Source organism: Protomyctophum bolini (genome assembly GCF_963924005.1).
Source record: "Protomyctophum bolini genome assembly, chromosome: 10".
NCBI classification, from domain to species: Eukaryota; Metazoa; Chordata; class Actinopteri; order Myctophiformes; family Myctophidae; genus Protomyctophum; species Protomyctophum bolini.
In genome coordinates, this window is record NC_137871.1 from 32799182 (window position 1) to 32808587 (window position 9406).

At 34.8% G+C, this 9406-nt stretch overlaps 1 protein-coding gene across 1 annotated transcript in view; it reads left to right on the forward strand.

Annotated features, from left to right (window-relative positions):
• Nucleotides 1-9406, forward strand: part of LOC308322262 (glutamate receptor 3-like) — a gene marked incomplete at both ends in the record, with an annotated part of 55793 nt that overhangs the window by 4286 nt on the left and 42101 nt on the right. The window lies entirely within an intron of this gene.

Genomic DNA, 9406 nt, shown 5'->3' on the forward strand with positions numbered 1-9406 from the left:
AATGATGAGAAACGAGGCTAACTTTTTTTTTCAAAATTTCAAAAAACATGGGCTATAACCTTTCGTTTTTGTCATTTTGTCATTTTTTTCAAATCTTCAAAAATGATGAAAAACGGCGCGCTATAGTATGCCGTACGATATGGGCTATAGCCCATGGTCCAAAATGATGAGAAACGAGGCTAACTTTTTTTTTCAAAATTTCAAAAAACATGGGCTATAACCTTTCGTTTTTGTCATTTCGTCATTTTTTTCAAATCTTCAAAAATGATGAAAAACGGCGCGCTATAGTATGCCGTACGATATGGGCTATAGCCCATGGTCCAAAATGATGAGAAACGAGGCTAACTTTTTTTTTCATAATTTCAAAAAACATGGGCTATAACCTTTCGTTTTTGTCATTTCGTAATTTTTTTCAAATCTTCAAAAATGATGAAAAACGACGCGCTATAGTATGCCGTACGATATGGGCTATAGCCCATGGTCCAAAATGATGAGAAACGAGGCTAACTTTTTTTTTCAAAATTTCAAAAAACATGGGCTATAACCTTTCGTTTTTGTCATTTCGTCATTTTTTTCAAATCTTTAAAAATGATGAAAACGGCGCGCTATAGAATGCCGTACGATATGGGCTATAGCCCATGGTCCAAAATGATGAGAAACGAGGCTAACTTTTTTTTTCAAAATTTCAAAAAACATGGGCTATAACCTTTCGTTTTTGTCATTTTGTCATTTTTTTCAAATCTTCAAAAATGATGAAAAACGGCGCGCTATAGTATGCCGTACGATATGGGCTATAGCCCATGGTCCAAAATGATGAGAAACGAGGCTAACTTTTTTTTTCAAAATTTCAAAAAACATGGGCTATAACCTTTCGTTTTTGTCATTTCGTCATTTTTTTCAAATCTTCAAAAATGATGAAAAACGGCGCGCTATAGTATGCCGTACGATATGGGCTATAGCCCATGGTCCAAAATGATGAGAAACGAGGCTAACTTTTTTTTTCAAAATTTCAAAAAACATGGGCTATAACCTTTCGTTTTTGTCATTTCGTCATTTTTTTCAAATCTTCAAAAATGATGAAAAACGGCGCGCTATAGTATGCCGTACGATATGGGCTATAGCCCATGGTCCAAAATGATGAGAAACGAGGCTAACTTTTTTTTTCAAAATTTCAAAAAACATGGGCTATAACCTTTCGTTTTTGTCATTTCGTCATTTTTTTCAAATCTTCAAAAATGATGAAAAACGGCGCGCTATAGTATGCCGTACGATATGGGCTATAGCCCATGGTCCAAAATGATGAGAAACGAGGCTAACTTTTTTTTTCAAAATTTCAAAAAACATGGGCTATAACCTTTCGTTTTTGTCATTTCGTCATTTTTTTCAAATCTTCAAAAATGATGAAAAACGGCGCGCTATAGTATGCCGTACGATATGGGCTATAGCCCATGGTCCAAAATGATGAGAAACGAGGCTAACTTTTTTTTTCAAAATTTCAAAAAACATGGGCTATAACCTTTCGTTTTTGTCATTTCGTCATTTTTTTCAAATCTTCAAAAATGATGAAAAACGGCGCGTTATAGTATGCCGTACGATATGGGCTATAGCCCATGGTCCAAAATGATGAGAAACGAGGCTAACTTTTTTTTTCAAAATTTCAAAAAACATGGGCTATAACCTTTCGTTTTTGTCATTTCGTCATTTTTTTCAAATCTTCAAAAATGATGAAAAACTGCGCGCTATAGTATGCCGTACGATATGGGCTATAGCCCATGGTCCAAAATGATGAGAAACGAGGCTAACTTTTTTTTTCAAAATTTCAAAAAACATGGGCTATAACCTTTCGTTTTTGTCATTTCGTCATTTTTTTCAAATCTTCAAAAATGATGAAAAACGGCGCGCTATAGTATGCCGTACGATATGGGCTATAGCCCATGGTCCAAAATGATGAGAAACGAGGCTAACTTGTTTTTTCAAAATTTCAAAAAACATGGGCTATAACCCATCGTTTTTGTCATTTCGTCATTTTTTTCAAATCTTCAAAAATGATGAAAAACGGCGCGCTATAGTATGCCGTACGATATGGGCTATAGCCCATGGTCCAAAATGATGAGAAACGAGGCTAACTTTTTTTTTCAAAATTTCAAAAAACATGGGCTATAACCTTTCGTTTTTGTCATTTCGTCATTTTTTTCAAATCTTCAAAAATGATGAAAAACGGCGCGCTATAGTATGCCGTACGATATGCGCTATAGCCCATGGTCCAAAATGATGAGAAACGAGGCTAACTTTTTTTTTCAAAATTTCAAAAAACATGGGCTATAACCTTTCGTTTTTGTCATTTCGTCATTTTTTTCAAATCTTCAAAAATGATGAAAAACGGCGCGCTATAGTATGCCGTACGATATGGGCTATAGCCCATGGTCCAAAATGATGAGAAACGAGGCTAACTTTTTTTTTCAAAATTTCAAAAAACATGGGCTATAACCTTTCGTTTTTGTCATTTCGTCATTTTTTTCAAATCTTCAAAAATGATGAAAAACGGCGCGCTATAGTATGCCGTACGATATGGGCTATAGCCCATGGTCCAAAATGATGAGAAACGAGGCTAACTTTTTTTTTCAAAATTTCAAAAAACATGGGCTATAACCTTTCGTTTTTGTCATTTCGTCATTTTTTTCAAATCTTCAAAAATGATGAAAAACGGCGCGCTATAGTATGCCGTACGATATGCGCTATAGCCCATGGTCCAAAATGATGAGAAACGAGGCTAACTTTTTTTTTCAAAATTTCAAAAAACATGGGCTATAACCTTTCGTTTTTGTCATTTCGTCATTTTTTTCAAATCTTCAAAAATGATGAAAAACGGCGCGCTATAGTATGCCGTACGATATGGGCTATAGCCCATGGTCCAAAATGATGAGAAACGAGGCTAACTTTTTTTTTCAAAATTTCAAAAAACATGGGCTATAACCTTTCGTTTTTGTCATTTCGTCATTTTTTTCAAATCTTCAAAAATGATGAAAAACGGCGCGCTATAGTATGCCGTACGATATGGGCTATAGCCCATGGTCCAAAATGATGAGAAACGAGGCTAACTTTTTTTTTCAAAATTTCAAAAAACATGGGCTATAACCTTTCGTTTTTGTCATTTCGTCATTTTTTTCAAATCTTAAAAAATGATGAAAAACGGCGCGCTATAGAATGCCGTACGATATGGGCTATAGCCCATGGTCCAAAATGATGAGAAACGAGGCTAACTTTTTTTTTCAAAATTTCAAAAAACATGGGCTATAACCTTTCGTTTTCGTCATTTTGTCATTTTTTTCAAATCTTCAAAAATGATGAAAAACGGCGCGCTATAGTATGCCGTACGATATGGGCTATAGCCCATGGGTCCAAAATGATGAGAAACGAGGCTAACTTTTTTTTTCAAAATTTCAAAAAACATGGGCTATAACCTTTCGTTTTTGTCATTTCGTCATTTTTTTCAAATCTTCAAAAATGATGAAAAACGGCGCGCTATAGTATGCCGTACGATATGGGCTATAGCCCATGGTCCAAAATGATGAGAAACGAGGCTAACTTTTTTTTTCAAAATTTCAAAAAACTATGGCTATAACCTTTCGTTTTTGTCATTTCGTAATTTTTTTCAAATCTTCAAAAAATGATGAAAAACGACGCGCTATAGTATGCCGTACGATATGGGCTATAGCCCATGGTCCAAAATGATGAGAAACGAGGCTAACTTTTTTTTTCAAAATTTCAAAAAACATGGGCTATAACCTTTCGTTTTTGTCATTTCGTCATTTTTTTCAAATCTTTAAAAATGATGAAAAACGGCGCACTATAGAATGCCGTACGATATGGGCTATAGCCCATGGTCCCAAAATGATGAGAAACGAGGCTAACTTTTTTTTTTCAAAATTTCAAAAAACATGGGCTATAACCTTTCGTTTTTGTCATTTTGTCATTTTTTTCAAATCTTCAAAAAATGATGAAAAACGGCGCGCTATAGTATGCCGTAACGATATGGGCTATAGCCCATGGTCCAAAATGATGAGAAACGAGGGCTAACTTTTTTTTTTCAAAATTTCAAAAAACATGGGCTATAACCTTTCGTTTTTGTCATTTCGTCATTTTTTTCAAATCTTCAAAAATGATGAAAAACGGCGCGCTATAGTATGCCGTACGATATGGGCTATAGGCCCATGGTCCAAAATGATGAGAAAACGAGGCTAACTTTTTTTTTCAAAATTTCAAAAAACATGGGCTATAACCTTTCGTTTTTGTCATTTCGTCATTTTTTTCAAATCTTAAAAAATGATGAAAAACGGCGCGCTATAGAATGCCGTACGATATGGGCTATAGCCCATGGTCCAAAATGATGAGAAACGAGGCTAACTTTTTTTTTCAAAATTTCAAAAAACATGGGCTATAACCTTTCGTTTTTGTCATTTTGTCATTTTTTTCAAATCTTCAAAAATGATGAAAAAACGGCGCGCTATAGTATGCCGTACGATATGGGCTATAGCCCATGGTCCAAAATGATGAGAAACGAGGCTAACTTTTTTTTTTCAAAATTTCAAAAAACATGCGGCTATAACCTTTCGTTTTTGTCATTTCGTCATTTTTTTCAAATCTTCAAAATGATGAAAAACGGCGCGCTATAGTATGCCGTACGATATGGGGCTATAGCCCATGGTCCAAAATGATGAGAAACGAGGCTAACTTTTTTTTTCATAATTTCAAAAAACATGGGCTATAACCTTTCGTTTTTGTCATTTCGTAATTTTTTTCAAATCTTCAAAAATGATGAAAAACGACGCGCTATAGTATGCCGTACGATATGGGCTATAGCCCATGGTCCAAAAATGATGAGAAACGAGGCTAACTTTTTTTTTCAAAATTTCAAAAAACATGGGCTATAACCTTTCGTTTTGTCATTTCGTCATTTTTTCAAATCTTCAAAAAATGATGAAAAACGGCGCGCTATAGTATGCCCGTACGATATGGGCTATAGCCCATGGTCCAAAATGATGAGAAACGAGGCTAACTTTTTTTTTCAAAATTTCAAAAAACATGGGCTATAACCTTTCGTTTTTGTCATTTCGTCATTTTTTTCAAATCTTCAAAAATGATGAAAAACGGCGCGCTATAGTATGCCGTACGATATGGGCTATAGCCCATGGTCCAAAATGATGAGAAACGAGGCTAACTTTTTTTTTCAAATTTCAAAAAACATGGGCTATAACCTTTCGTTTTTGTCATTTCGTCATTTTTTTCAAATCTTCAAAAATGATGAAAAACGGCGCGCTATAGTATGCCGTACGATATGGGCTATAGCCCATGGTCCAAAAATGATGAGAAACGAGGCTAACTTTTTTTTTCAAAATTTCAAAAAAACATGGGCTATAACCTTTCGTTTTTGTCATTTCGTCATTTTTTTCAAATCTTCAAAATGATGAAAAACGGCGCGTTATAGTATGCCCGTACGATATGGGCTATAGCCCATGGTCCAAAATGATGAGAACGAGGCTAACTTTTTTTTTCAAAATTTCAAAAAACATGGGCTATAACCTTTCGTTTTTGTCATTTCGTCATTTTTTTCAAATCTTCAAAATGATGAAAAACTGCGCGCTATAGTATGCCGTACGATATGGGCTATAGCCCATGGTCCAAAATGATGAGAAACGAGGCTAACTTTTTTTTTTCAAAATTTCAAAAAACATGGGCTATAACCTTTCGTTTTTGTCATTTCGTCATTTTTTTCAAAATCTTCAAAAATGATGAAAAACGGCGCGCTATTAGTATGCCGTACGATATGGGCTATAGCCCATGGTCCAAAATGATGAGAAACGAGGCTAACTTGTTTTTTCAAAATTTCAAAAAACATGGGCTATAACCATCGTTTTTGTCATTTCGTCATTTTTTCAAATCTTCAAAAATGATGAAAAACGGCGCGCTATAGTATGCCGTACGATATGGGCTATAGCCCATGGTCCAAAATGATGAGAAACGAGGCTAACTTTTTTTTTTCAAAATTTCAAAAAACATGGGCTATAACCTTTCGTTTTTGTCATTTCGTCATTTTTTCAAATCTTCAAAAATGATGAAAAACGGCGCTCTATAGTATGCCGTACGATATGCGCTATAGCCCATGGTCCAAAATGATGAGAAACGAGGCTAAACTTTTTTTTTCAAAATTTCAAAAAACATGGGCTATAACCTTTCGTTTTTGTCATTTCGTCATTTTTTTCAAATCTTCAAAAATGATGAAAACGGCGCGCTATAGTATGCCGTACGATATGCGGCTATAGCCCATGGTCCAAAATGATGAGAAACGAGGCTAACTTTTTTTTTCAAAATTTCAAAAAACATGGGCTATAACCTTTCGTTTTTGTCATTTCGTCATTTTTTTCAAATCTTCAAAAAATGATGAAAAACGGCGCGCTATAGTATGCCGTACGATATGGGCTATAGCCCATGGTCCAAAATGATGAGAAACGAGGCTAACTTTTTTTTTTCAAAATTTCAAAAAACATGGGCTATAACCTTTCGTTTTTGTCATTTCGTCATTTTTTTCAAATCTTCAAAAATGATGAAAAACGGCGCGCTATAGTATGCCGTACGATATGCGCTATAGCCCATGAGTCCAAAATGATGAGAAACGAGGGCTAACTTTTTTTTTCAAAATTTCAAAAAACATGGGCTATAACCTTTCGTTTTTGTCATTTCGTCATTTTTTTCAAATCTTCAAAAATGATGAAAAACGGCGCGCTATAGTATGCCGTAACGATATGCGGCTATAGCCCAATGGTCCAAAATGATGAGAAACGAGGCTAACTTTTTTTTTCAAAATTTCAAAAAACATGGGCTATAACCTTTCGTTTTTGTCATTTCGTCATTTTTTTCAAATCTTCAAAAATGATGAAAAACGGCGCGCTATAGTATGCCGTACGATATGGGCTATAGCCCATGGTCCAAAATGATGAGAAACGAGGCTAACTTTTTTTTTCAAAATTTCAAAAAACATGGGCTATAACCTTTCGTTTTTGTCATTTCGTCATTTTTTTCAAATCTTCAAAAAATGATGAAAAACGGCGCGCTATAGTATGCCGTACGATATGGGCTATAGCCCATGGTCCAAAATGATGAGAAACGAGGCTAACTTTTTTTTTCAAATTTCAAAAAACATGGGCTATAACCTTTCGTTTTTGTCATTTCGTCATTTTTTTCAAATCTTAAAAAATGATGAAAAACGGCGCGCTATAGTATGCACGTACGATATGGGCTATAGCCCATGGTCCAAAATGATGAGAAACGAGGCTAACTTTTTTTTCAAAATTTCAAAAAACATGGGCTATAACCTTTCGTTTTTGTCAATTTGTCATTTTTTTCAAATCTTCAAAAATGATGAAAAAACGGCGCGCTATAGTATGCCGTACGATATGGGCTATAGCCCATGGTCCAAAATGATGAGAAACGAGGCTAACTTTTTTTTTCAAAATTTCAAAAAAACATGGGCTATAACCTTTCGTTTTTGTCATTTCGTCATTTTTTTCAAATCTTCAAAAATGATGAAAAACGCGCCTATAGTATGCCGTACGATATGGGCTATAGCCCATGGTCCAAAATGATGAGAAACGAGGCTAACTTTTTTTTTTCAAAATTTCAAAAAACATGGGCTATAACCTTTCGTTTTTGTCATTTCGTAATTTTTTTCAAATCTTCAAAAATGATGAAAAACGACGCGCTATAGTATGCCGTACTGATATGGGCTATAGCCCATGGTCCAAAATGATGAGAAACGAGGCTAACTTTTTTTTTCAAAATTTCAAAAAAACATGGGCTATAACCTTTCGTTTTGTCATTTCGTCATTTTTTTCAAATCTTAAAAATGATGAAAAACGGCGCGCTATAGAATGCCGTACGATATGGGCTATAGCCCATGGTCCAAAATGATGAGAAACGAGGCTAACTTTTTTTTTCAAAATTTCAAAAAACATGGGGCTATAACCTTTCGTTTTTGTCATTTTGTCATTTTTTTCAAATCTTCAAAAATGATGAAAAACGGCGCGCTATAGTATGCCGTACGATATGGGCTATAGCCCATGGTCCAAAATGATGAGGAAACGAGGCTAACTTTTTTTTTCAAAATTTCAAAAAACATGGGCTATAACCTTTCGTTTTTGTCATTTCGTCATTTTTTTCAAATCTTCAAAAATGATGAAAAAACGGCGCGCCTATAGTATGCCGTACGATATGGGCTATAGCCCATGGTCACAAAATGATGAGAAACGAGGCTAACTTTTTTTTCAAAATTTCAAAAAACATGGGCTATAACCTTTCGTTTTTGTCATTTCGTCATTTTTTTCAAATCTTAAAAAATGATGAAAAACGGCGCGCTATAGAATGCCGTACGATATGGGCTATAGCCCATGGTCCAAAATGATGAGAAACGAGGCTAACTTTTTTTTTTCAAAATTTCAAAAAACATGGGCTATAACCTTTCGTTTTTGTCATTTTCGTCATTTTTTTCAAATCTTCAAAAATGATGAAAAACGGCGCGCTATAGTATGCCGTACGATATGGGCTATAGCCCATGGTCCAAAATGATGAGAAACGAGGCTAACTTTTTTTTTCAAAATTTCAAAAAACATGGGCTATAACCTTTCGTTTTTGTCATTTCGTCATTTTTTTCAAATCTTCAAAAATGATGAAAAACGGACGCGCTATAGTATGCCGTACGATATGGGCTATAGCCCATGGTCCAAAATGATGAGAAACGAGGCTAACTTTTTTTTTCATAATTTCAAAAAACATGGGCTATAACCTTTCGTTTTTGTCATTTCGTAATTTTTTTCAAATCTTCAAAAATGATGAAAAACGACGCGCTATAGTATGCCGTACGATATGGGCTATAGCCCATGGTCCAAAATGATGAGAAACGAGGCTAACTTTTTTTTTCAAAATTTCAAAAAACATGGGCTATAACCTTTCGTTTTTGTCATTTCGTAATTTTTTTCAAATCTTCAAAAATGATGAAAAACGACGCGCTATAGTATGCCGTACGATATGGGCTATAGCCCATGGTCCAAAATGATGAGAAACGAGGCTAACTTTTTTTTTCAAAATTTCAAAAAAACATGGGCTATAACCTTTCGTTTTTGTCATTTCGTCATTTTTTTCAAATCTTCAAAAATGATGAAAAACGGCGCCGCTATAGTATGCCGTACGATATGGGCTATAGCCCATGGTCCAAAATTGATGAGAAACGAGGCTAACTTTTTTTTCAAAATTTCAAAAAACATGGGCTATAAACCTTTCGTTTTTTGTCATTTCGTCATTTTTTCAAATCTTTAAAAATGATGAAAAACGGCGCGCTATAGTATGCCGTACGATA